Source organism: Mixophyes fleayi (genome assembly GCF_038048845.1).
Source record: "Mixophyes fleayi isolate aMixFle1 chromosome 4 unlocalized genomic scaffold, aMixFle1.hap1 SUPER_4_unloc_5, whole genome shotgun sequence".
In the NCBI taxonomy this organism is placed as follows: domain Eukaryota; kingdom Metazoa; phylum Chordata; class Amphibia; order Anura; family Limnodynastidae; genus Mixophyes; species Mixophyes fleayi.
In genome coordinates this window covers 127,973-153,735 of record NW_027445891.1, presented here as the reverse complement: position 1 = coordinate 153,735, position 25,763 = coordinate 127,973, and the positions used below count along the sequence as shown (strand labels likewise).

The 25,763-nt window shown below is 39.5% G+C and overlaps 4 non-coding genes across 4 annotated transcripts; all 4 read right to left on the bottom strand.

Annotated features, from left to right (window-relative positions):
• Positions 1-5,024: 5,024 nt before the first annotated feature.
• TRNAV-AAC (transfer RNA valine (anticodon AAC)) lies at positions 5,025-5,097 on the bottom strand. Its single transcript has one exon. It is a non-coding gene; the product is annotated as a tRNA-Val (tRNA).
• Positions 5,098-6,500: 1,403 nt separating this feature from the next.
• On the bottom strand, positions 6,501-6,573 carry TRNAV-AAC (transfer RNA valine (anticodon AAC)). Its single transcript has one exon. It is a non-coding gene; the product is annotated as a tRNA-Val (tRNA).
• Positions 6,574-7,974: 1,401 nt separating this feature from the next.
• Positions 7,975-8,047, bottom strand: TRNAV-AAC (transfer RNA valine (anticodon AAC)). The gene has a single exon. It is a non-coding gene; the product is annotated as a tRNA-Val (tRNA).
• A 17,004-nt stretch (positions 8,048-25,051) lies between these two features.
• Positions 25,052-25,124, bottom strand: TRNAV-AAC (transfer RNA valine (anticodon AAC)). The gene has a single exon. It is a non-coding gene; the product is annotated as a tRNA-Val (tRNA).
• Between the last annotated feature and the right edge of the window lie 639 nt (positions 25,125-25,763).

The following is a 25,763-nucleotide window of genomic DNA, read 5'->3' as shown; positions in this document are numbered from 1 at the left end:
ATGCACCAGATTTCTTACACATGAGAAACCTCGCTGAACCAATAGGGCCTTCCTTAGGCAGTACACTGACCATCTCTAGCGTATGCTTAGCACCCATGTTGAACAATATACCTTCTACCCGGAACACAGACACACCGCAATGCTCTGTTCCTTCCGGCCAAATGTGAAATACAGACACACCGCAATGCTCTGTTCTTTCCACCTAATAATTTCAACTCTGTTGCTATGCTCACCGCTAGAGATCTATAATGCTCGGTGAACGTATTTCCTTTAGCCGCGCTCACTCGCTTTTCTCGCCCCTGGCGAGGGTCCCTAATACAGAAATATCACTGTGGGCCCCAAGGGCTATCAGCTCCTCGATACACTGGCTCAACCACAAAAATCTGCTGAGTTTATTATCGCTGGGAGCGCAAAGTCGATACAATCAACCTGCCTTTCCAGTATAATTCCTCCTAGCTGCTTCACCAATTCGCACTAACGGTGCGATCGGATCGCACTGCCTACCAATACTATTTATTAGCAAACCTTGCGATCTATTGGTAGCGCTTTGCGAAAACCCAGTTTTCGCATTCGGTATACCTGCCCTGTATACCGTCCTTCAGTTGGGCAATCCGCCTCGTCAGACAGCAACTGAGCACCTCAACAATAAAACAGTGTATCTACGTTACAACATCACACACTATACACCTTTTCTGCGCAGAAAATCAAAAGTTCCCAACAATAGTAATAATGTCTCAGAGGCTTTCACAAGTAATTATACTATGCATGTATAATAACTATCAAAATGATTGTTTAACCACGTGGCAAGTTTACCGGAAGTTCGCGTACGCACAGCAGGAAGTACACATACGCTAAACAATGCAATACAGTTAAAACGCACAATGACAGAAAAAAGAAACAGTTTTCTCTTTTGTCCCTAGGTTCTAGTTAGCGTGCCCTAGATAATGCAAAACGGACATTCGGTTTCGCAACACAGAGTAAAATTCAGGTTTTGAACACCATGCGTTCTTACCCGTTTATGACGCGTCTCCACCCTTTGTTGAGGAACCGAAATCCGTTGGTCTTGTGTATAATCGGCAACGAAACCTCCAAAGCTCACGAGCCCCCAAATTGTTATGTGCGTATTGTCGCTAACCAATAACGATTGTCGAACCTCGATTTGTGTTTCCAAAGCACAAAGATTTATTCGCAATAAGTGGAAAAATATGCTCAAGCGAAGTAATAGTAAATACAGCCGTTACTTATCGCAGGCGCTCTGGATCCAGTGCAGTCATTCAATCCTGAAGTCTGGGGACAAGATGTCTGCACTCTGGATCACAAGCTGCTGCTTATATACACAATCAAATACAGTAATACAATGAAGATGGTATGGCTTGCATCTATTGGTCCGGGTCTCAGGAATGTCCAAGGGGTCGTCAATCATTGGCTGGTTCATCCTAAGGAATCCAAAGGAGGGGGTCATCTCTGCAGGGGGTACGCTCTGCTCTTCCCGCCAGGATTCCTTAGTCTTAAGTAGTTCATAATTCCCTATCATTCATAACTTGCGTATGCACTCTGCGATTCCCTCGCAGAGTGAACCAAACAGTAGGATATGTAACAAGGTTCATTATGATACCACTGATGATGTTATTCCTTTAACCCGTTCCGTATATTTCACTAATATGCATGTAACTCTGATATAACATATAAATACTACTATATTTCGACATAACTGACTATGTGTTGCAACTACCATTAATGTGTACTATTTTATAAGTATGCGTGTTTGTGCGAATGTATGGTAAAAGACCAATTACTGTTGCTGCCACGTGTAGTGGATGCGTACGCCCTTTCACGCCGTAGCGTGCCCTTGTACGTCGATGCGTACCGTACGCATCTTTTCAAACAAAGACAACCAAGTTTGCTAGACTTTAATTGAAATGACTTTATCCAAATTACTGACTTCGACAATATATGAAGGTGGATAGGTAGATGGTGTTGCAATGACATTAAAAGTTCCTGTTGATACAACTATTTACAAGATGTTATATCAATTTTACATCTCACATGTCCTATATAAAAGGATATCTAACGCTTGTTTCTGCCTGGTTTCAAACTGGGGACCTTCCACGTGTTACGCGAATGTGATAACCACTACACTACAGAAACACCAGCTGTGAGCTTTGTTGACCTTTGCCACTGTAATAGAGAGGGATCCTTACTGACATTTAATGATCTGTATCTGGACTCAAATTGATAAAAGGATTTGATTATTTACACTGACTGTCTGAGGGTGTTATCCTACACACATCGAGGTATCCAGGGTCCCCATTTCCTAGTACTTCATTAGGGTTCCATCTTGGATGGTTGGTCACTTAGTAAAATCAGAATCCAGAGATAGTCCTTTCCCACCTTGTGTCTCATTATACTACATAGGTGTAGTATGATTTAATTCTGGTATAATTTTCTAAATTATGGGGTGCCGTTCATTCTGTATGACATTCAGACATTTTTGTATGTGTCTCACAGTGATTAAAGTGGTTTCCTCACGCTGGGGAGAAGGACAGGAAATATTGACGTATTTCGTTTTCATAATTTTTTGATCTTTTCATTTGTTTTTTGATTCATTTAAGTTTTACTCTTTTATTATTCCGTTGTAGACCTAGTATAGTTACAAGATCAAATTTACTATTGATGTATTGGTGTTAAGGAAGATCTGATCTCAACCTGAACACCCATAGTTGAAACTACAGTCAACTAGCTATCTCCCATCACTATATGCGGAAGTGCACAGACACTTACACATTTTGAACACAGCACTCCCATTGAGTGACTAGGAGGGAAATAGCCATATAAATCAGTTCTTGCCCACTCATTGGAGCCTTTGGCTGTCAGTGCAACCTCTAAGTCGTCTCATAGCAATATGGCTGGTTTGACAACATAGAAAGACAGTGGTGAGGAAGTGTTGATTATGAGACTGACGCACTACCTACTGTGCTAACAAAGCCGCTTCACTGTATGCACATAACGTTGAACAATGTTCTTCAATTCTATCTTCACTATTAACTAATTTATAAGAAGATGTTTTGTTATTCATAGTTATGTTTTGCTGCTGCTCTATGGTTAACTAATAAAATTAACCCCTTCCCGCTACAGGATGTAACGGTAATGTCTTGTTCAATTTTAGGCAGGGAGTTACGGCAAGTCACAGATCCCTGTATCATGACCAAGAACAATGATGAGTGGTTCCTGGCAGATAAATGGCTTCCGCACACCATTCAATAAAGAAGCTGGGATGCAATGGTCGCATCCCCTTTCTATGTCTCCCTGAAACCTCATTGACATCATCCCTGTGACTTGTTCCTGAAAGAAATAGAGAGGTTAGGTGCCCGACAGGAGCTATTGCTAAGATATACAGGAGGCGTATGGAAATGATTGTTAAATCATATATGAAGGTGGATAGGTAGATGGTGTTGCAATGACATTAAAAGTTCCTGTTGATACAACTATTTACAAGATGTTCTATCAATTTTACATCTCACATGTCCTATATAAAAGGAGATCTAACACTTGTTTCTGCCCGGTTTCGAACTGGGGACCTTTCGCGTGTTAGGCAAATGTGATAACCACAACACTACAGAAACACCAGCTGTGAGCTTTGTTGACCTTTGCCACTGTAATAGAGAGGGATCCTTACTGACATTTAATGATCTGTATCTGGACTCAAATTGATAAAAGGATTTGATTATTTACACTGACTGTCTGAGGGTGTTATCCTACACACATCGAGGTATCCAGGGACCCATTTCCTAGTACTTCATTAGGGGTCCATCTTGGATGGTTGGTCACTTAGTAAAATCAGAATCCAGAGATAGTCCTTTCCCACCTTGTGTCTCATTATACTACATAGGTGTAGTATGATTTAATTCTGGTATAATTTTCTAAATTATGGGGTGCTGTTCATTCTGTATGACATTCAGACATTTTTGTATGTGTCTCACAGTGATTAAAGTGATTTCCTCACGCTGGGGAGAAGGACAGGAAATATTGACATATTTCGTTTTCATAATTTTTTGATCTTTTCATTTGTTTTTTGTTTCATTTAAGTTTTAATCTTTTATTATTCCGTTGTAGACCTAGTATAGTTACAAGATCAAATTTACTATTGATGTATTGGTGTTAAGGAAGATCTGATCTCAACCTGAACACCCATAGTTGAAACTAAAGTCAACTAGCTATCTCCCATCACTATATGCGGAAGTGCACAGACACTTACACATTTTGAACACAGCACTCCCATTGAGTGACTATGAGGGAAATAGCCATATGAATCAGTTCTTGCCCACTCATTGGAGCCTTTGGCTGTCAGTGCAACCTCTACGTCGTCTCATAGCAATATGGCTGGTTTGACAACATAGAAAGACAGTGGTGAGGAAGTGTTGATTATGAGACTGACGCGCTACCTACTGTGCTAACAAAGCCGCTTCACTGTATGCACATAACGTTGAACAATGTTCTTCAATTCTATCTTCACTATTAACTAATTTATAAGAAGATGTTTTGTTATTCATAGTTATGTTTTGCTGCTGCTCTATGGTTAACTAATAAAATTAACCCCTTCCCGCTACAGGATGTAACGGTAATGTCTTGTTCAATTTTAGGCAGGGAGTTACGGCAAGTCACAGATCCCTGTGTCATGACCAAGAACAATGATGAGTGGTTCCTGGCAGATAAATGGCTTCCGCACACCATTCAATAAAGAAGCTGGGATGCAATGGTCGCATCCCCTTTCTATGTCTCCCTGAAACCTCATTGACATCATCCCTGTGACTTGTTCCTGAAAGACATAGAGAGGTTAGGTGCCCGACAGGAGCTATTGCTAAGATATACAGGAGGCGTATGGAAATGATTGTTAAATCATATATGAAGGTGGATAGGTAGATGGTGTTGTAATGACATTAAAAGTTCCTGTTGATACAACTATTTACAAGATGTTATATCAATTTTACATCTCACATGTCCTATATAAAAGGAGATCTAATGCTGGTTTCTGCCCGGTTTTGAACCGGGGACCTTTCGCGTGTTAGGCGAATGTGATAACCACTACACTACAGAAACACCAGCTGTGAGCTTTGGTGACCTCTGCCACTGTAATAGAGAGGGATCCTTACTGACATTTAATGATCTGTATCTGGACTCAAATTGATAAAAGGATTTGATTATTTACACTGACTGTCTGAGGGTGTTATCCTACAGACATCGAGGTATCCAGGGTCCCCATTTCCTAGTACTTCATTAGGGGTCCATCTTGGATGGTTGGTCACTTAGTAAAATCAGAATCCAGAGATAGTCCTTTCCCACCTTGTGTCTCATTATACCACATAGGTGTAGTATGATTGAATTCTGGTAAAATTTCCTAAATTATGGGGTGCCGTTCATTCTATGTGACATTCAGACATTTTTGTATGTGTCTCACAGTGATTAAAGTGGTTTCCTCATGCTGGGGAGAAGGACAGGGAATATTGTCGTATTTCGTTTTCATAATTTTTTTAATCTTTTCATTTGTTTTTTGTTTCATTTAAGTTTTACTCTTTTATTATTCCGTTGTAGACCTAGTATAGTTACAAGATCAAATTTACTATTGATGTATTGGTGTTAAGGAAGATCTGATCTCAACCTGATCACCCATAGTTGAAACTACAGTCAACTAGCTATCTCCCATCACTATATGCGGAAGTGCACAGACACTTACACATTTTGAACACAGCACTCCCATTGAGTGACTAGGAGGGAAATAGCCATATGAATCAGTTCTTGCCCACTCATTGGAGCCTTTGGCTGTCAGTGCAACCTCTAAGTCGTCTTATAGCAATATGGCTGGTTTGACAACATAGAAAGACAGTGGTGAGAAAGTGTTGAATATGAGACTGACGCGCTACCTACTGTGCTAACGAGGCCGCTTCACTGTATGCACATAACGTTGAACAATGTTCTTCAATTCTATCTTCACTATTAACTAATTTATAAGAAGATGTTTTGTAATTCATAGTTATGTTTTGCTGCTGCTCTATGGTTAACTAATAAAATTAACCCCTTCCCGCTACAGGATGTAACGGTAATGTCTTGTTCAATTTTAGGCAGGGAGTTACGGCAAGTCACAGATCCCTGTGTCATGACCAAGAACAATGATGAGTGGTTCCTGGCAGATAAATGGCTTCCGCACACCATTCAATAAAGAAGCTGGGATGCAATGGTCGCATCCCCTTTCTATGTCTCCCTGAAACCTCATTGACATCATCCCTGTGACTTGTTCCTGAAAGACATAGAGAGGTTAGGTGCCCGACAGGAGCTATTGCTAAGATATACAGGAGGCGTATGGAAATGATTGTTAAATCATATATGAAGGTGGATAGGTAGATGGTGTTGCAATGACATTAAAAGTTCCTGTTGATACAACTATTTACAAGATGTTTTATCAATTTTACATCTCACATGTCCTATATAAAAGGAGATCTAATACTTGTTTCTGCCTGGTTTCGAACTGGGGACCTTTCGCGTGTTAGGCGAATGTGATAACCACTACACTACAGAAACACCAGCTGTGAGCTTTGTTGACCTTTGCCACTGTAATAGAGAGGGATCCTTACTGACATTTAATGATCTGTATCTGGACTTAAATTGATAAAAGGATTTGATTATTTACACTGACTGTCTGAGGGTGTTATCCTACAAACATCGAGGTATCCAGGGTCCCCATTTCCTAGTACTTCATTAGGGGTCCATCTTGGATGGTTGGTCACTTAGTAAAATCAGAATCCAGAGATAGTCCTTTCCCACCTTGTGTCTCATTATACCACATAGGTGTAGTATGATTGAATTCTGGTATAATTTCCTAAATTATGGGGTGCCGTTCATTCTGTGTGACATTCAGACATTTTTGTATGTGTCTCACAGTGATTAAAGTGGTTTCCTCATGCTGGGGAGAAGGACAGGGAATATTGTCGTATTTCGTTTTCATAATTTTTTGATCTTTTCATTTGTTTTTTATTTCATTTAAGTTTTACTCTTTTATTATTCTGTTGTAGACCTAGTATAGTTACAAGATCAAATTTACTATTGATGTATTTGTGTTAAGGAGATCTGATCTCAACCTGATCACCCATAGTTGAAACTACAGTCAACTAGCTATCTCCCATCACTATACGCGGAAGTGCACAGACACTTACACATTTTGAACACAGCACTCCCATTGAGTGACTATGAGGGAAATAGCCATATGAATCAGTTCTTGCCCACTCATTGGAGCCTTTGGCTGTCAGTGCAACCTCTACGTCGTCTCATAGCAATATGGCTGGTTTGACAACATAGAAAGACAGTGGTGAGGAAGTGTTGATTATGAGACTGACGCGCTACCTACTGTGCTAACAAAGCCGCTTCACTGTATGCACATAACGTTGAACAATGTTCTTCAATTCTATCTTCACTATTAACTAATTTATAAGAAGATGTTTTGTTATTCATAGTTATGTTTTGCTGCTGCTCTATGGTTAACTAATAAAATTAACCCCTTCCCGCTACAGGATGTAACGGTAATGTCTTGTTCAATTTTAGGCAGGGAGTTACGGCAAGTCACAGATCCCTGTGTCATGACCAAGAACAATGATGAGTGGTTCCTGGCAGATAAATGGCTTCCGCACACCATTCAATAAAGAAGCTGGGATGCAATGGTCGCATCCCCTTTCTATGTCTCCCTGAAACCTCATTGACATCATCCCTGTGACTTGTTCCTGAAAGACATAGAGAGGTTAGGTGCCCGACAGGAGCTATTGCTAAGATATACAGGAGGCGTATGGAAATGATTGTTAAATCATATATGAAGGTGGATAGGTAGATGGTGTTGTAATGACATTAAAAGTTCCTGTTGATACAACTATTTACAAGATGTTATATCAATTTTACATCTCACATGTCCTATATAAAAGGAGATCTAATGCTGGTTTCTGCCCGGTTTTGAACCGGGGACCTTTCGCGTGTTAGGCGAATGTGATAACCACTACACTACAGAAACACCAGCTGTGAGCTTTGGTGACCTCTGCCACTGTAATAGAGAGGGATCCTTACTGACATTTAATGATCTGTATCTGGACTCAAATTGATAAAAGTATTTGATTATTTACACTGACTGTCTGAGGGTGTTATCCTACAGACATCGAGGTATCCAGGGTCCCCATTTCCTAGTACTTCATTAGGGGTCCATCTTGGATGGTTGGTCACTTAGTAAAATCAGAATCCAGAGATAGTCCTTTCCCACCTTGTGTCTCATTATACCACATAGGTGTAGTATGATTGAATTCTGGTAAAATTTCCTAAATTATGGGGTGCCGTTCATTCTATGTGACATTCAGACATTTTTGTATGTGTCTCACAGTGATTAAAGTGGTTTCCTCATGCTGGGGAGAAGGACAGGGAATATTGTCGTATTTCGTTTTCATAATTTTTTTAATCTTTTCATTTGTTTTTTGTTTCATTTAAGTTTTACTCTTTTATTATTCCGTTGTAGACCTAGTATAGTTACAAGATCAAATTTACTATTGATGTATTGGTGTTAAGGAAGATCTGATCTCAACCTGATCACCCATAGTTGAAACTACAGTCAACTAGCTATCTCCCATCACTATATGCGGAAGTGCACAGACACTTACACATTTTGAACACAGCACTCCCATTGAGTGACTAGGAGGGAAATAGCCATATGAATCAGTTCTTGCCCACTCATTGGAGCCTTTGGCTGTCAGTGCAACCTCGAAGTCGTCTTATAGCAATATGGCTGGTTTGACAACATAGAAAGACAGTGGTGAGAAAGTGTTGAATATGAGACTGACGCGCTACCTACTGTGCTAACGAGGCCGCTTCACTGTATGCACATAACGTTGAACAATGTTCTTCAATTCTATCTTCACTATTAACTAATTTATAAGAAGATGTTTTGTAATTCATAGTTATGTTTTGCTGCTGCTCTATGGTTAACTAATAAAATTAACCCCTTGCCGCTACAGGATGTAACGGTAATGTCTTGTTCAATTTTAGGCAGGGAGTTACGGCAAGTCACAGATCCCTGTGTCATGACCAAGAACAATGATGAGTGGTTCCTGGCAGATAAATGGCTTCCGCACACCATTCAATAAAGAAGCTGGGATGCAATGGTCGCATCCCCTTTCTATGTCTCCCTGAAACCTCATTGACATCATCCCTGTGACTTGTTCCTGAAAGACATAGAGAGGTTAGGTGCCCGACAGGAGCTATTGCTAAGATATACAGGAGGCGTATGGAAATGATTGTTAAATCATATATGAAGGTGGATAGGTAGATGGTGTTGCAATGACATTAAAAGTTCCTGTTGATACAACTATTTACAAGATGTTTTATCAATTTTACATCTCACATGTCCTATATAAAAGGAGATCTAATACTTGTTTCTGCCTGGTTTCGAACTGGGGACCTTTCGTGTGTTAGGCGAATGTGATAACCACTACACTACAGAAACACCAGCTGTGAGCTTTGTTGACCTTTGCCACTGTAATAGAGAGGGATCCTTACTGACATTTAATGATCTGTATCTGGACTTAAATTGATAAAAGGATTTGATTATTTACACTGACTGTCTGAGGGTGTTATCCTACAAACATCGAGGTATCCAGGGTCCCCATTTCCTAGTACTTCATTAGGGGTCCATCTTGGATGGTTGGTCACTTAGTAAAATCAGAATCCAGAGATAGTCCTTTCCCACCTTGTGTCTCATTATACCACATAGGTGTAGTATGATTGAATTCTGGTATAATTTCCTAAATTATGGGGTGCCGTTCATTCTGTGTGACATTCAGACATTTTTGTATGTGTCTCACAGTGATTAAAGTGGTTTCCTCATGCTGGGGAGAAGGACAGGGAATATTGTCGTATTTCGTTTTCATAATTTTTTGATCTTTTCATTTGTTTTTTATTTCATTTAAGTTTTACTCTTTTATTATTCTGTTGTAGACCTAGTATAGTTACAAGATCAAATTTACTATTGATGTATTTGTGTTAAGGAGATCTGATCTCAACCTGATCACCCATAGTTGAAACTACAGTCAACTAGCTATCTCCCATCACTATACGCGGAAGTGCACAGACACTTACACATTTTGAACACAGCACTCCCATTGAGTGACTAGGAGGGAAATAGCCATATGAATCAGTTCTTGCCCACTCATTGGAGCCTTTGGCTGTCAGTGCAACCTCTAAGTAGTCTCATAGCAATATGGCTGGTTTGACAACATAGAAAGACAGTGGTGAGGAAGTGTTGATTATGAGACTGACGTGCTACCTACTGTGCTAACGAGGCCGCTTCACTGTATGCACATAACGTTGAACAATATTCTTCAATTCTATCTTCACTATTAACTAATTTATAAGAAGATGTTTTGTAATTCATAGTTATGTTTTGCTGCTGCTCTATGGTTAACTAATAAAATTAACCACTTCCCGCTACAGGATGTAACTGTAATGTCTTGTTCAATTTTAGGCATGGAGTTACGGCAAGTCACAGATGCCTGTGTCATGACCAAGAACAATGATGAGTGGTTCCTGGCAGATAAATGGCTTACGCACACCATTCAATAAAGAAGCTGGGATGCAATGGTCGCATCCCCTTTCTATGTCTCCCTGAAACCTCATTGACATCATCCCTGTGACTTGTTTCTGAAAGACATAGAGAGGTTAGGTGCCCGACAGGAGCTATTGCTAAGATATACAGGAGGCGTATGGAAATGATTGTTAAATCATATATGAAGGTGGATAGGTAGATGGTGTTGCAATGACATTAAAAGTTCCCGTTGATACAACTATTTACAAGATGTTATATCAATTCTACATCTCACATGTCCTATATAAAAGGAGATCTACTTCTTGTTTCTGTCCGGTTTTGAACTGGGGACCCTTCACGTGTTAGGCAAATGTGATAACCACTACACTACAGAAACACCAGCTGTGAGCTTTGTTGACCTCTGCCACTGTAATAGAGAGGGATTCTTACTGACATTTAATGATCTGTATCTGGACTCAAATTGATAAAAGGATTTGATTATTTACACTGACTGAGGGTGTTATCCTACACACATCGAGGTATCCAGGGTCCCCATTTCCTAGTACTTCATTAGGGGTCCATCTTGGATGGTTGGTCACTTAGTAAAATCAGAATCCAGAGATAGTCCTTTCCCACCTTATGTCTCATTATACCACATAGGTGTAGTATGATTGAATTCTGGTATAATTTCCTAAATTATGGGGTGCCGTTCATTCTGTGTGACATTCAGACATTTTTGTATGTGTCTCACAGTGATTAAAGTGGTTTACTCACGCTGGGGAGAAGGACAGGGAATATTGTCGTATTTCGTTTTCATAATTTTTTGATCTTTTCATTTGTTTTTTGTTTCATTTAAGTTTTACTCTTTTATTATTCCGTTGTAGACCGAGTATAGTTACAAGATCAAATTTACTATTGATGTATTGGTGTTAAGGAAGATCTGATCTCAACCTGAACACCCATAGTTGACACTACAGTCAACTAGCTATCTCCCATCACTATATGCGGAAGTGCACAGACACTTACACATTTTGAACACAGCACTCCCATTGAGTGACTAGGAGGGAAATAGCCATATGAATCAGTTCTTGCCCACTCATTGGAGCCTTTGGCTGTCAGTGCAACCTCTAAGTCGTCTCATAGCAATATGGCTGGTTTGACAACATAGAAAGACAGTGGTGAGGAAGTGTTGATTATGAGACTGACGCGCTACCTACTGTGCTAACGAGGCCGCTTCACTGTATGCACATAAACGTTGAACAATGTTCTTCAATTCTAATCTTCACTATTAACTAATTTATAAGAAGATGTTTTGTAATTCATAGTTATGTTTTGCTGCTGCTCTATGGTTAACTAATAAAATTAACCCCTTCCCGCTACAGGATGTAACGGTAATGTCTTGTTCAATTTTAGGCAGGGAGTTACGGCAAGTCACAGATCCATGTGTCATGACCAAGAACAATGATGAGTGGTTCCTGGCAGATAAATGGCTTCCACACACCATTCAATAAAGAAGCTGGGATGCAATGGTCCATCCCCTTTCTATGTCTCCCTGAAACTCATTGACATCATCCCTGTGACTTGTTCCTGAAAGACATAGAGAGGTTAGGTGCCCGACAGGAGCTATTGCTAAGATATACAGGAGGCGTATGGAAATGATTGTTAAATCATATATGAAGGTGGATAGGTAGATGGTGTTGCAATGACATTAAAAGTTCCTGTTGATACAACTATTTACAAGATGTTCTATCAATTTTACATCTCACATGTCCTGTATAAAAGGAGATCTAACGCTTGTTTCTGCCCGTTTCGAACCAGGGACCTTTCGTGTGTTAGGTGAATGTGATAACCACTACACTACAGAAACACCAGCTGTGAGCTTTGTTGACCTCTGCCACTGTAATAGAGAGGGATCCTTACTGACATTTAATGATCTGAATCTGGACTCAAATTGATAAAAGGATTTGATTATTTACACTGACTGTCTGAGGGTGTTATCCTACACACATCGAGGTATCCAGGGTCCCCATTTCCTAGTACTTCATTAGGGGTCCATCTTGGATGGTTGGTCACTTAGTAAAATCAGAATCCAGAGATAGTCCTTTCCCACCTTGTGTCTCATTATACCACATAGGTGTAGTATGATTGAATTCTGGTAAAATTTCCTAAATTATGGGGTGCCGTTCATTCTGTGTGACATTCAGACATTTTTGTATTGTGTCTCACAGTGATTAAAGTGGTTTACTCACGCTGGGGAGAAGGACAGGGAATATTGTCGTATTTCGTTTTCATAATTTTTTGATCTTTTCATTTGTTTTTTGTTTCATTTAAGTTTTACTCTTTTATTATTCCGTTGTAGACTAGTATAGTTACAAGATCAAATTTACTATTGATGTATTGGTGTTAAGGAAGATCTGATCTCAACCTGAACACCCATAGTTGACACTACAGTCAACTAGCTATCTCCCATCACTATATGCGGAAGTGCACAGACACTTACACATTTTGAACACAGCACTCCCATTGAGTGACTAGGAGGGAAATAGCCATATGAATCAGTTCTTGCCCACTCATTGGAGCCTTTGGCTGTCAGTGCAACCTCTAAGTCGTCTCATAGCAATATGACTGGTTTGACAACATAGAAAGACAGTGGTGAGGAAGTGTTGATTATGAGACTGACGCGCTACCTACTGTGCTAACGAGGCCGCTTCACTGTATGCACATAACGTTGAACAATGTTCTTCAATTCTATCTTCACTATTAACTAATTTATAAGAAGATGTTTTGTAATTCATAGTTATGTTTTGCTGCTGCTCTATGGTTAACTAATAAAATTAACCCCTTCCCGCTACAGGATGTAACGGTAATGTCTTGTTCGATTTTAGGCAGGGAGTTACGGCAAGTCACAGATCCCTGTGTCATGACCAAGAACAATGATGAGTGGTTCCTGGCAGATAAATGGCTTCCACACACCATTCAATAAAGAAGCTGGGATGCAATGGTCCCATCCCCTTTCTATGTCTCCCTGAAAACTCATTGACATCATCCCTGTTTTGTTACTGAAAGACATAGAGAGGTTAGGTGCCCGACAGGAGCTATTGCTAAGATATACAGGAGGCGTATGGAAATGATTGTTAAATCATATATGAAGGTGGATAGGTAGATATTGTTGCAATGACATTAAAAGTTCCTGTTGATACAACTATTTACAAGATGTTATATCAATTTTAGATCTCACATGTCCTATATAAAAGGAGATCTAATGCTTGTTTCTGCCCAGTTTCGAACCAGGGACCCTTCCGCGTGTTAGGTGAATGTGATAACCACTACACTACAGAAACACCAGCTTTGAGCTTTGTTGACCTCTGCCACTGTAATAGAGAGGGATCCTTACTGACATTTAATGATCTGTATCTGGACTCAAATTGATAAAAGGAGTTGATTATTTACACGGACTGTCTGAGGGTGTTATCCTACACACATCGAGGTATCCAGGGTCCCCATTTCCTAGTACTTCATTAGGGGTCCATCTTGGATGGTTGGTCACTTAGTAAAATCAGAATCCAGAGATAGTCCTTTCCCACCTTGTGTCTAATTATACCACATAGGTGTAGTATGATTGAATTCTGGTATAATTTCCTAAAATTATGGGGTGCTGTTCATTCTGTGTGACATTCAGACATTTTTTTTATGTGTCTCACAGTGATTAAAGTGGTTTCCTCACGCTGGGGAGAAGGACAGGGAACATTGTCGTATTTCATTTTCATAATTTTTTGATCTTTTCATTTGTTTTTTGTTTCATTTGAGTTTTACTCTTTTATTATTCCGTTGTAGACCTAGTATAGTTACAAGATCAAATTTACTATTGATGTATTGGTGTTAAGGAAGATCTGATCTCAACCTGAACACCCATAGTTGACACTACAGTCAACTAGCTATCTCCCATCACTATATGCAGAAGTGCACAGACACTTACACATTTTGAACACAGCACTCCCATTGAGTGACTAGGAGGGAAATAGCCATATGAATCAGTTCTTGCCCACTCATTGGAGCCTTTGGCTGTCAGTGCAACCTCTAAGTCGTCTCATAGCAATATGGCTGGTTTGACAACATAGAAAGACAGTGGTGAGGAAGTGTTGATTATGAGACTGACGCGCTACCTACTGTGCTAACGAGGCCGCTTCACTGTATGCACATAACGTTGAACAATGTTCTTCAATTCTATCTTCACTATTAACTAATTTATAAGAAGATGTTTTGTAATTCATAGTTATGTTTTGCTGCTGCTCTATGGTTAACTAATAAAATTAACCCCTTGCCGCTACAGGATGTAACGGTAATGTCTTGTTCAATTTAAGGCAGGGAGTTACGGCAAGTCACAGATCCCTGTGTCATGACCAAGAACAATGATGAGTGGTTCCTGGCAGATAAATGGCTTCCACACACCATTCAATAAAGAAGCTGGGATGCAATGGTCCCATCCCCTTTCTATGTCTCCCTGAAAACTCATTGACATCATCCCTGTGACTTGTTACTGAAAGACATAGAGAGGTTAGGTGCCCGACAGGAGCTATTGCTAAGATATACAGGAGGCGTATGGAAATGATTGTTAAATCATATATGAAGGTGGATAGGTAGATGGTGTTGCAATGACATTAAAAGTTCCTGTTGATACAACTATTTACAAGATGTTATATCAATTTTAGATCTCACATGTCCTATATAAAAGGAGATCTAATGCTTGTTTCTGCCCAATTTCGAACCAGGGACCTTTCGCGTGTTAGGCGAATGTGATAACCACTACACTACAGAAACACCAGCTTTGAGCTTTGTTGACCTCTGCCACTGTAATAGAGAGGAATCCTTACTGACATTTAATGATCTGTATCTGGACTCAAATTGATAAAAGGATTTGATTATTTACACTGACTGTCTGAGGGTGTTATCCTACACACATCGAGGTATCCAGGGTCCCCATTTCCTAGTACTTCATTAGGGGTCCATCTTGGATGGTTGGTCACTTAGTAAAATCAGAATCCAGAGATAGTCCTTTCCCACCTTTTGTCTCATTATACCACATAGGTGTAGTATGATTGAATTCTAGTAAAATTTCCTAAATTATGGGGTGCCGTTCATTCTGTGTGACATTCAGACATTTTTGTATGTGTCTCACAGTGATTAAAGTGGTTTCCTCACGCTGGGAAGAAGGACAGGGAATATTGTCGTATTTCGTTTTCATAATTTTTTGATCTTTTCATTTGTTTTTTGTTTCATTTAAGTTTTACTCTTTTATTATTTTGTTGTAGACCTAGTATAGTTACAAGATCAAATTTCCTATTGATGTATTGGTGTTAAGGAAGATCTGATCTCAACCTGAACACCCATAGTTGACACTACAGTCAACTAGCTATCTCCCATCACTATATGTGGAAGTGCACAGACACTTACACATTTTAAACACAGCACTCCCATTGAGTGACTAGGAGGGAAATAGCCATATGAATCAGTTCTTACCCACTCATTGGAGCCTTTGGCTGTCAGTGCAACCTCTAAGTCGTCTCATAGCAATATGGCTGGTTTGACAACATAGAAAGACAGTGGTGAGGAAGTGTTGATTATGAGACTGACGCGCTACCTACTGTGCTAACGAGGCCGCTTCACTGTATGCACATAACGTTGAACAATGTTCTTCAATTCTATCTTCACTATTAACTAATTTATAAGAAGATGTTTTGTAATTCATAGTTATGTTTTGCTGCTGCTCTATGGTTAACTAATAAAATTAACCCCTTCCCGCTACAGGATGTAACGGTAATGTCTTGTTCAATTTTAGGCAGGGAGTTACAGCAAGTCACAGATCCCTGTGTCATGACCAAGAACAATGATGAGTGGTTCCTGGCAGATAAATGGCTTCCGCACACCATTCAATAAAGAAGCTGGGATGCAATGGTCGCATCCCCTTTCTATGTCTCCCTGAAACCTCATTGACATCATCCCTGTGACTTGTTTCTGAAAGATATAGAGAGGTTAGGTGCCCGACAGGAGCTATTGCTAAGATATACAGGAGGCGTATGGAAATGATTGTTAAATCATATATGAAGGTGGATAGGTAGATGGTGTTGCAATGACATTAAAAGTTCCTGTTGATACAACTATTTACAAGATGTTATATCAATTTTACATCTCACATGTCCTATATAAAAGGAGATCTAATGCTTGTTTCTGCCTGGTTCCGAACCGGGGACCTTTCGCGTGTTAGGCGAATGTGATAACCACTACACTACAGAAACACCAGCTGTGAGCTTTGTTGACCTCTGCCACTGTAATAGAGAGGGATCTTTACTGACATTTAATGATCTGTATCTGGACTCAAATTGATAAAAGGAGTAGATTATTTACACGGACTGTCTGAGGGTGTTATCCTACACACATTGAGGTATCCAGGGTCCCCATTTCCTAGTACTTCATTAGGGGTCCATCTTGGATGGTTGGTCACTTAGTAAAATCAGAATCCAGAGATAGTCCTTTCCCACCTTGTGTCTAATTATACCACATAGGTGTAGTATGATTGAATTCTGGTATAATTTCCTAAATTATGGGGTGCTGTTCATTCTGTGTGACATTCAGACATTTTTTTATGTGTCTCACAGTGATTAAAGTGGTTTCCTCATGCTGGGGAGAAGGACAGGGAATATTGTCGTATTTCGTTTTCATAATTTTTTGATCTTTTCATTTGTTTTTTGTTTCATTTAAGTTTTACTTTTTTATTATTCCGTTGTAGACCTAGTATAGTTACAAGATCAAATTTACTATTGATGTATTGGTGTCACAGGGATCATTGACATCATCCCTGTGACTTGTTTCTGAAAGATATAGAGAGGTTAGGTGCCCGACAGGAGCTATTGCTAAGATATACAGGAGGCGTATGGAAATGATTGTTAAATCATATATGAAGGTGGATAGGTAGATGGTGTTGCAATGACATTAAAAGTTCCTGTTGATACAACTATTTACAAGATGTTATATCAATTTTACATCTCACATGTCCTATATAAAAGGAGATCTAATGCTTGTTTCTGCCTGGTTCCGAACCGGGGACCTTTCGCGTGTTAGGCGAATGTGATAACCACTACACTACAGAAACACCAGCTGTGAGCTTTGTTGACCTCTGCCACTGTAATAGAGAGGGATCTTTACTGACATTTAATGATCTGTATCTGGACTCAAATTGATAAAAGGAGTAGATTATTTACACGGACTGTCTGAGGGTGTTATCCTACACACATTGAGGTATCCAGGGTCCCCATTTCCTAGTACTTCATTAGGGGTCCATCTTGGATGGTTGGTCACTTAGTAAAATCAGAATCCAGAGATAGTCCTTTCCCACCTTGTGTCTAATTATACCACATAGGTGTAGTATGATTGAATTCTGGTATAATTTCCTAAATTATGGGGTGCTGTTCATTCTGTGTGACATTCAGACATTTTTTTATGTGTCTCACAGTGATTAAAGTGGTTTCCTCATGCTGGGGAGAAGGACAGGGAATATTGTCGTATTTCGTTTTCATAATTTTTTGATCTTTTCATTTGTTTTTTGTTTCATTTAAGTTTTACTTTTTTATTATTCCGTTGTAGACCTAGTATAGTTACAAGATCAAATTTACTATTGATGTATTGGTGTTAAGGAAGATCTGATCTAAACCTGAACACCCATAGTTGACACTACAGTCAACTAGCTATCTCCCATCACTATATGCTGAAGTGCACAGACACTTACACATTTTGAACACAGCACTCCCATTGAGTGACTAGGAGGGAAATAGCCATATGAATCAGTTCTTTCCCACTCATTGGAGCCTTTGGCTGTCAGTGTAACCTCTAAGTGGTCTCATAGCAATATGGCTGGTTTGACAACATAGAAAGACAGTGGTGAGGAAGTGTTGATTATGAGACTGACGTGCTACCTACTGTGCTAACGAGGCCGCTTTACTGTATGCACATAACGTTGAACAATGTTCTTCAATTCTATCTTCACTATTAACTAATTTATAAGAAGATGTTTTGTAATTTATAGTTATGTTTTGCTGCTGCTCTATGGTTAACTAATAAAATTAACCCCTTCCCGCTACAGGATGTAACGGTAATGTCTTGTTCAATTTTAGGCAGGGAGTTACGGCAAGTCACAGATCCCTGTGTCATGACCAAGAACAATGATGAGTGGTTCCTAGCAGATAAATGGCTTCCGCACACCATTCAATAAAGAAGCTGGGATGCAATGGTCGCATCCCCTTTCTATGTCTCCCTGAAACCTCATTGACATCATCCCTGTGACTTGTTCCTGAAAGACATAGAGAGGTTAGGTGTCCGACAGGAGCTATTGCTAAGATATACAGGAGGCGTATGGAAATGATTGTTAAATCATATATGAAGGTGGATAGGTAGATGGTGTTGCAATGACATTAAAAGTTCCTGTTGATACAACTATTTACAAGAAGTTATATCAATTTTACATCTCACATGTCCTATATAAAAGGAGATCTAACACTTGTATCTGCCCGGTTTCAAACCGGGGACCTTTCGCATGTTAGGTGAATATGATAACCACTACACTACAAAAACACCAGCTGTGAGCTTTGTTGATCTCTGCCACTGTAATAGAGAGGGATCCTTACTGACATTTAATGATCTGTATCTGGACTCAAATTGATAAAAGGATTTGATTATTTACACTGACTGTCTGAGGGTGTTATCCTACACACATCGAGGTATCCAGGGTCCCTATTTCTTAGTACTTCATTAGGGGTCCATCTTGGATGGTTGGTCACTTAGTAATATCAGAATCCAGAGATAGTCCTTTCCCACCTTGTGTCTCATTATACCACATAGGTGTAGTATGATTGAATTCTGGTAAAATTTCCTAAATTATGGGGTGCCGTTCATTCTATGTGACATTCAGACATTTTTGTATGTGTCTCACAGTGATTAAAGGGGTTTACTCACGCTGGGGAGAAGGACAGGGAATATTGTCGTATTTCGTTTTCATAATTTTTTGATCTTTTCATTTGTTTTTTGTTTCATTTAAGTTTTACTCTTTTATTATTCCGTTGTAGACCTAGTATAGTTACAAGATCAAATTTACTATTGATGTATTGCTGTTAAGGAAGATCTGATCTCAACCTGAACACCCATAGTTGACACTACAGTCAACTAGCTATCTCCCATCACTATATGCGGAAGTGCACAGACACTTACACATTTTGAACACAGCACTCCCATTGAGTGACTAGGAGGGAAATAGCCATATGAATCAGTTCTTGCCCACTCATTTGATCCTTTGGCTGTCAGTGCAACCTCTAAGTCGTCTCATAGCAATATGGCTGGTTTGACAACATAGAAAGACAGTGGTGAAGAAGTGTTGATTATGAGACTGACGCGCTACCTACTGTGCTAACGAGGCCGCTTCACTGTATGCACATAACGTTGAACAATGTTCTTCAATTCTATCTTCACTATTAACTAATTTATAAGAAGATGTTTTCTAATTCATAGTTATGTTTTGCTGCTGCTCTATGGTTAACTAATAAAATTAACCCCTTCCCGCTACAGGATGTAACGGTAATGTCTTGTTCAATTTTAGGCAGGGAGTTACGGCAAGTCACAGATCCCTGTGTCATGACCAAGAACAATGATGAGTGGTTCCTGGCAGATAAATGGCTTCCACACACCATTCAATAAAGAAGCTGGGATGCAATGGTCACATCCCCTTTCTATGTCTCCCTGAAACCTCATTGACATCATCCCTGTGACTTGTTCCTGAAAGACATAGAGAGGTTAGGTGCCCGACAGGAGCTATTGCTAAGATATACAGGAGGCGTATAGAAATGATTGTTAAATCATATATGAAGGTGGATAGGTAGATGGTGTTGCAATGACATTAAAAGTTCCTGTTGATACAACTATTTACAAGATGTTATATCAATTTTACATCTCACATGTCCTATATAAAAGGAGATCTAATGCTTGTTTCTGCCCGGTTTCGTACTGGGGACCTTTCGTGTGTTAGGCGAATGTGATAACCACTACACTACAGAAACACCAGCTGTGAGCTTTGTTGACCTCTGCCACTGTAATAGAGAGGGATCCTTACTGACATTTAATGATCTGTATCTGGACTCAAATTGATAAAAGGATTTGATTATTTACACTGACTGTCTGAGGGTGTTATCCTATACACATCGAGGTATCCAGGGTCCCCATTTCCTAGTACTTCATTAGGGGTCCATCTTGGATGGTTGGTCACTTAGTAAAATCAGAATCCAGAGATAGTCCTTTCCCACCTTGTGTCTCATTATACCACATAGGTGTAGTATGATTGAATTCTGGTATAATTTCCTAAATTATGGGGTGCCGTTCATTCTATGTGACATTCAGACATTTTTGTATGTGTCTCACAGTGATTAAAGTGGTTTACTCACGCTGGGGAGAAGGACAGGGAATATTGTTGTATTTCGTTTTCATAATTTTTTGATCTTTTCATTTCTTTTTTGTTTCATTTAAGTGTTACTCTTTTATTATTCCGTTGTAGACCTAGTATAGTTACAAGATCAAATTTACTATTGATGTATTGGTGTTAAGGAAGATCTGATCTCAACCTGAACACCCATAGTTGACACTACAGTCAACTAGCTATCTCCCATCACTATATGCGGAAGTGCACAGACACTTACACATTTTGAACACAGCACTCCCATTGAGTGACTAGGAGGGAAATAGCCATATGAATCAGTTCTTGCCCACTCATTGGAGCCTTTGGCTGTCAGTGCAACCTCTAAGTCGTCTCATAGCAATATGGCTGGTTTGACAACATAGAAAGACAGTGGTGAGGAAGTGTTGATTATGAGACTGACGCGCTACCTACTGTGCTAACGAGGCCGCTTCACTGTATGCACATAACGTTGAACAATGTTCTTTAATTCTATCTTCACTATTAACTAATTTATAAGAAGATGTTTTGTAATTCATAGTTATGTTTTGCTGCTGCTCTATGGTTAACTAATAAAATTAACCCCTTCCCGCTACAGGAGGTAACGGTAATGTCTTGTTCAATTTTAGGCAGGGAGTTACGGCAAGTCACAGATCCCTGTGTCATGACCAAGAACAATGATGAGTGGTTCCTGGCAGATAAATGGCTTCCACACACCATTCAATAAAGAAGCTGGGATGCAATGGTCACATCCCCTTTCTATGTCTCCCTGAAACCTCATTGACATCATCCCTGTGACTTGTTCCTGAAAGACATAGAGAGGTTAGGTGCCCGACAGGAGCTATTGCTAAGATATACAGGAGGCGTATGGAAATGATTGTTAAATCATATATGAAGGTGGATAGGTAGATTGTGTTGCAATGACATTAAAAGTTCCTGTTGATACAACTATTTACAAGATGTTATATCAATTTTACATCTCACATGTCCTATATAAAAGGAGATCTAATGCTTGTTTCTGCCCGGTTCCGAACCGGGGATCTTTCGCGTGTTAGGCAAATGTGATAACCACTACACTACAGAAACACCAGCTGTGAGCTTTGTTGACCTCTGCCACTGTAATAGAGAGGGATCCTTACTGACATTTAATGATCTGTATCTGGACTCAAATTGATAAAAGGAGTTGATTATTTACACGGACTGTCTGAGGGTGTTATCCTACACACATCGAGGTATCCAGGGTCCCCATTTCCTAGTACTTCATTAGGGGTCCATCTTCGATGGTTGGTCACTTAGTAAAATCAGAATCCAGAGATAGTCCTTTCCCACCTTGTGTCTAATTATACCACATAGGTGTAGTATGATTGAATTCTGGTATAATTTCCTAAATTATGGGGTGCCGTTCATTCTGTGTGACATTCAGACATTTTTTTATGTGTCTCACAGTGATTAAAGTGGTTTCCTCATGCTGGGGAGAAGGACAGGGAATATTGTCGTATTTCGTTTTCATAATTTTTTGATCTTTTCATTTGTTTTTTGTTTCATTTAAGTTTTACTCTTTTATTATTCCGTTGTAGACCTAGTATAGTTACAAGATCAAATTTACTATTGATGTATTGGTGTTAAGGAAGATCTGATCTAAACCTGAACACCCATAGTTGACACTACAGTCAACTAGCTATCTCCCATCACTATATGCTGAAATGCACAGACACTTACACATTTTGAACACAGCACTCCCATTGAGTGACTAGGAGGGAAATAGCCATAGGAATCAGTTCTTTCCCGCTCATTGGAGCCTTTGGCTGTCAGTGTAACCTCTAAGTGGTCTCATAGCAATATGGCTGGTTTGACAACATAGAAAGACAGTGGTGAGTTAGTGTTGATTATGAGACTGACGTGCTACCTACTGTGCTAACGAGGCCGCTTCACTGTATGCACATAACGTTGAACAATGTTCTTTAATTCTATCTTCACTATTAACTAATTTATAAGAAGATGTTTTGTAATTCATAGTTATGTTTTGCTGCTGCTCTATGGTTAACTAATAAAATTAACCCCTTCCCGCTACAGGATGTAACGGTAATGTCTTGTTCAATTTTAGGCAGGGAGTTACGGCAAGTCACAGATCCCTGTGTCATGATCAAGAACAATGATGAGTGGTTCCTGGCAGATTTATGGCTTCCGCACACCATTCAATAAAGAAGCTGGGATGCAATGGTCGCATCCCCTTTCTATGTCTCCCTGAAACCTCATTGACATCATCCCTGTGACTTGTTCCTGAAAGACATAGAGAGGTTAGGTGCCCGACAGGAGCTATTGCTAAGATATACAGGAGGCGTATGGAAATGATTGTTAAATCATATATGAAGGTGGATAGGTAGATGGTGTTGCAATGACATTAAAAGTTCCTGTTGATACAACTATTTACAAGATGTTATATCAATTTTACATCTCACATGTCCTATTTAAAAGGAGATCTAATGCTTGTTTCTGGCCGGTTTTGACCCGGGGACCTTTCGCGTGTTAGGCGAATGTGATAACCACTACACTACAGAAACACCAGCTGTGAGCTTTGGTGACCTCTGCCACTGTAATATAGAGAGGGATCCTTACTGACATTTAATGATCTGTTTCTGGACTCAAATTGATAAAAGGATTTGATTATTTACACTGACTGTCTGAGGGTGTTATCCTACACACATCGAGGTATCCAGGGTCCCTATTTCCTAGTACTTCATTAGGGGTCCATCTTGGATGGTTGGTCACTTAGTAAAATCAGAATCCAGAGATAGTCCTTTCCCACCTTGTGTCTCATTATACCACATAGATGTAGTATGATTGAATTCTGGTATAATTTCCTAAATTATGGGGTGCCGTTCATTCTGTGTGACATTCAGACATTTTTGTATGTGTCTCACAGTAATTAAAGTGGTTTCTTCACACTGGGGAGAAACACAGGGAATATTGTCGTATTTCGTTTTCATAATTTTTTTGATCTTTTTATTTGTTTTTTGTTTCATTTAAGTTTTACTCTTTTATTATTCCGTTGTAGACCTAGTATAGTTACAAGATCAAATTTACTATTGATGTATTGGTGTTAAGGAAGATCTGATCTCAATTGAACACCCATAGTTGACACTACAGTCAACTAGCTATCTCCCATCACTATATGCGGAAGTGCACAGACACTTACACATTTTGAACACAGCACTCCCATTGAGTGACTAGGAGGGAAATAGCCATATGAATCAGTTCTTGCCCACTCATTGGAGCCTTTGGCTGTCAGTGCAACCTCTAAGTGGTCTCATAGCAATATGGCTGGTTTGACAACATAGAAAGACAGTGGTGAGGAAGTGTTGATTATGAGACTGACGTGCTACCTACTGTGCTAACGAGGCCGCTTCACTATATGCACATAACGTTGAACAATGTTCTTGAATTCTATCTTCACTATTAACTAATTTATAAGAAGATGTTTTCTAATTCATAGTTATGTTTTGCTGCTGCTCTATGGTTAACTAATAAATTTAACCCCTTCCCGCTACAGGATGTAACGGTAATGTCTTGTTGAATTTTAGGCAGGGAGTTACGGCAAGTCACAGATCCCTGTGTCATGACCAAGAACAATGATGAGTGGTTCCTGGCAGATAAATGGCTTCCGCACACCATTCAATAAAGAAGCTGGGATGCAATGGTCGCATCCCCTTTCTATGTCTCCCTGAAACCTGATTGACATCATCCCTTTGACTTGTTCCTGAAAGACATAGAGAGGTTAGGTGCCCGACAGGAGCTATTGCTAAGATATACAGGAGGCGTATGGAAATGATTGTTAAATCATATATGAAGGTGGATAGGTAGATGGTGTTGCAATGACATTAAAAGTTCCTGTTGATACAACTATTTACAAGATGTTATATCAATTTTACATCTCACATGTCCTATATAAAAGGAGATCTAACGCTTGTTTCTGCCCGGTTTCGAACCAGGGACCTTTCGCGTGTTAGGCGAATGTGATAACCACTACACTACAGAAACACCGGCTGTAAGCTTTCTTGACCTCTGCCACTGTAATAGAGAGAGATCCTTACTGACATTAAATGATCTGTATCTGGACTCAAATTGATAAAAGGATTTGATTATTTACACTGACTGTCTGAGGGTGTTATCCTACACACATCGAGGTATCCAGGGTCCCTATTTCTTAGTACTTCATTAGGGGTCCATCTTGGATGGTTGGTCACTTAGTAAAATCAGAATCCAGAGATGGTCCTTTCCCACCTTGAGTCTCATTATACCACATAGGTGTAGTATGATTGAATTCTGGTATAATTTCCTAAATTATGGGGTGCTGTTCATTCTGTGTGACATTCAGACATTTTTGTATGTGTCTCACAGTGATTAAAGTGGTTTCCTCACGCTTAGGAGAAGGACAGGGAATATTGTCGTATTTCGTTTTCATAATTTTTTGATCTTTTCATTTGTTTTTTGTTTCATTTAAGTTTTACTCTTTTATTATTCCATTGTAGACCTAGTATAGTTACAAGATCAAATTTACTATTGATGTATTGGTGTTAAGGAAGATCTGATCTCAACCTGAACACCCATAGTTGACACAACAGTCAACTAGCTATCTCCCATCACTTTATGCGGAAGTGCACAGACACTTACACATTT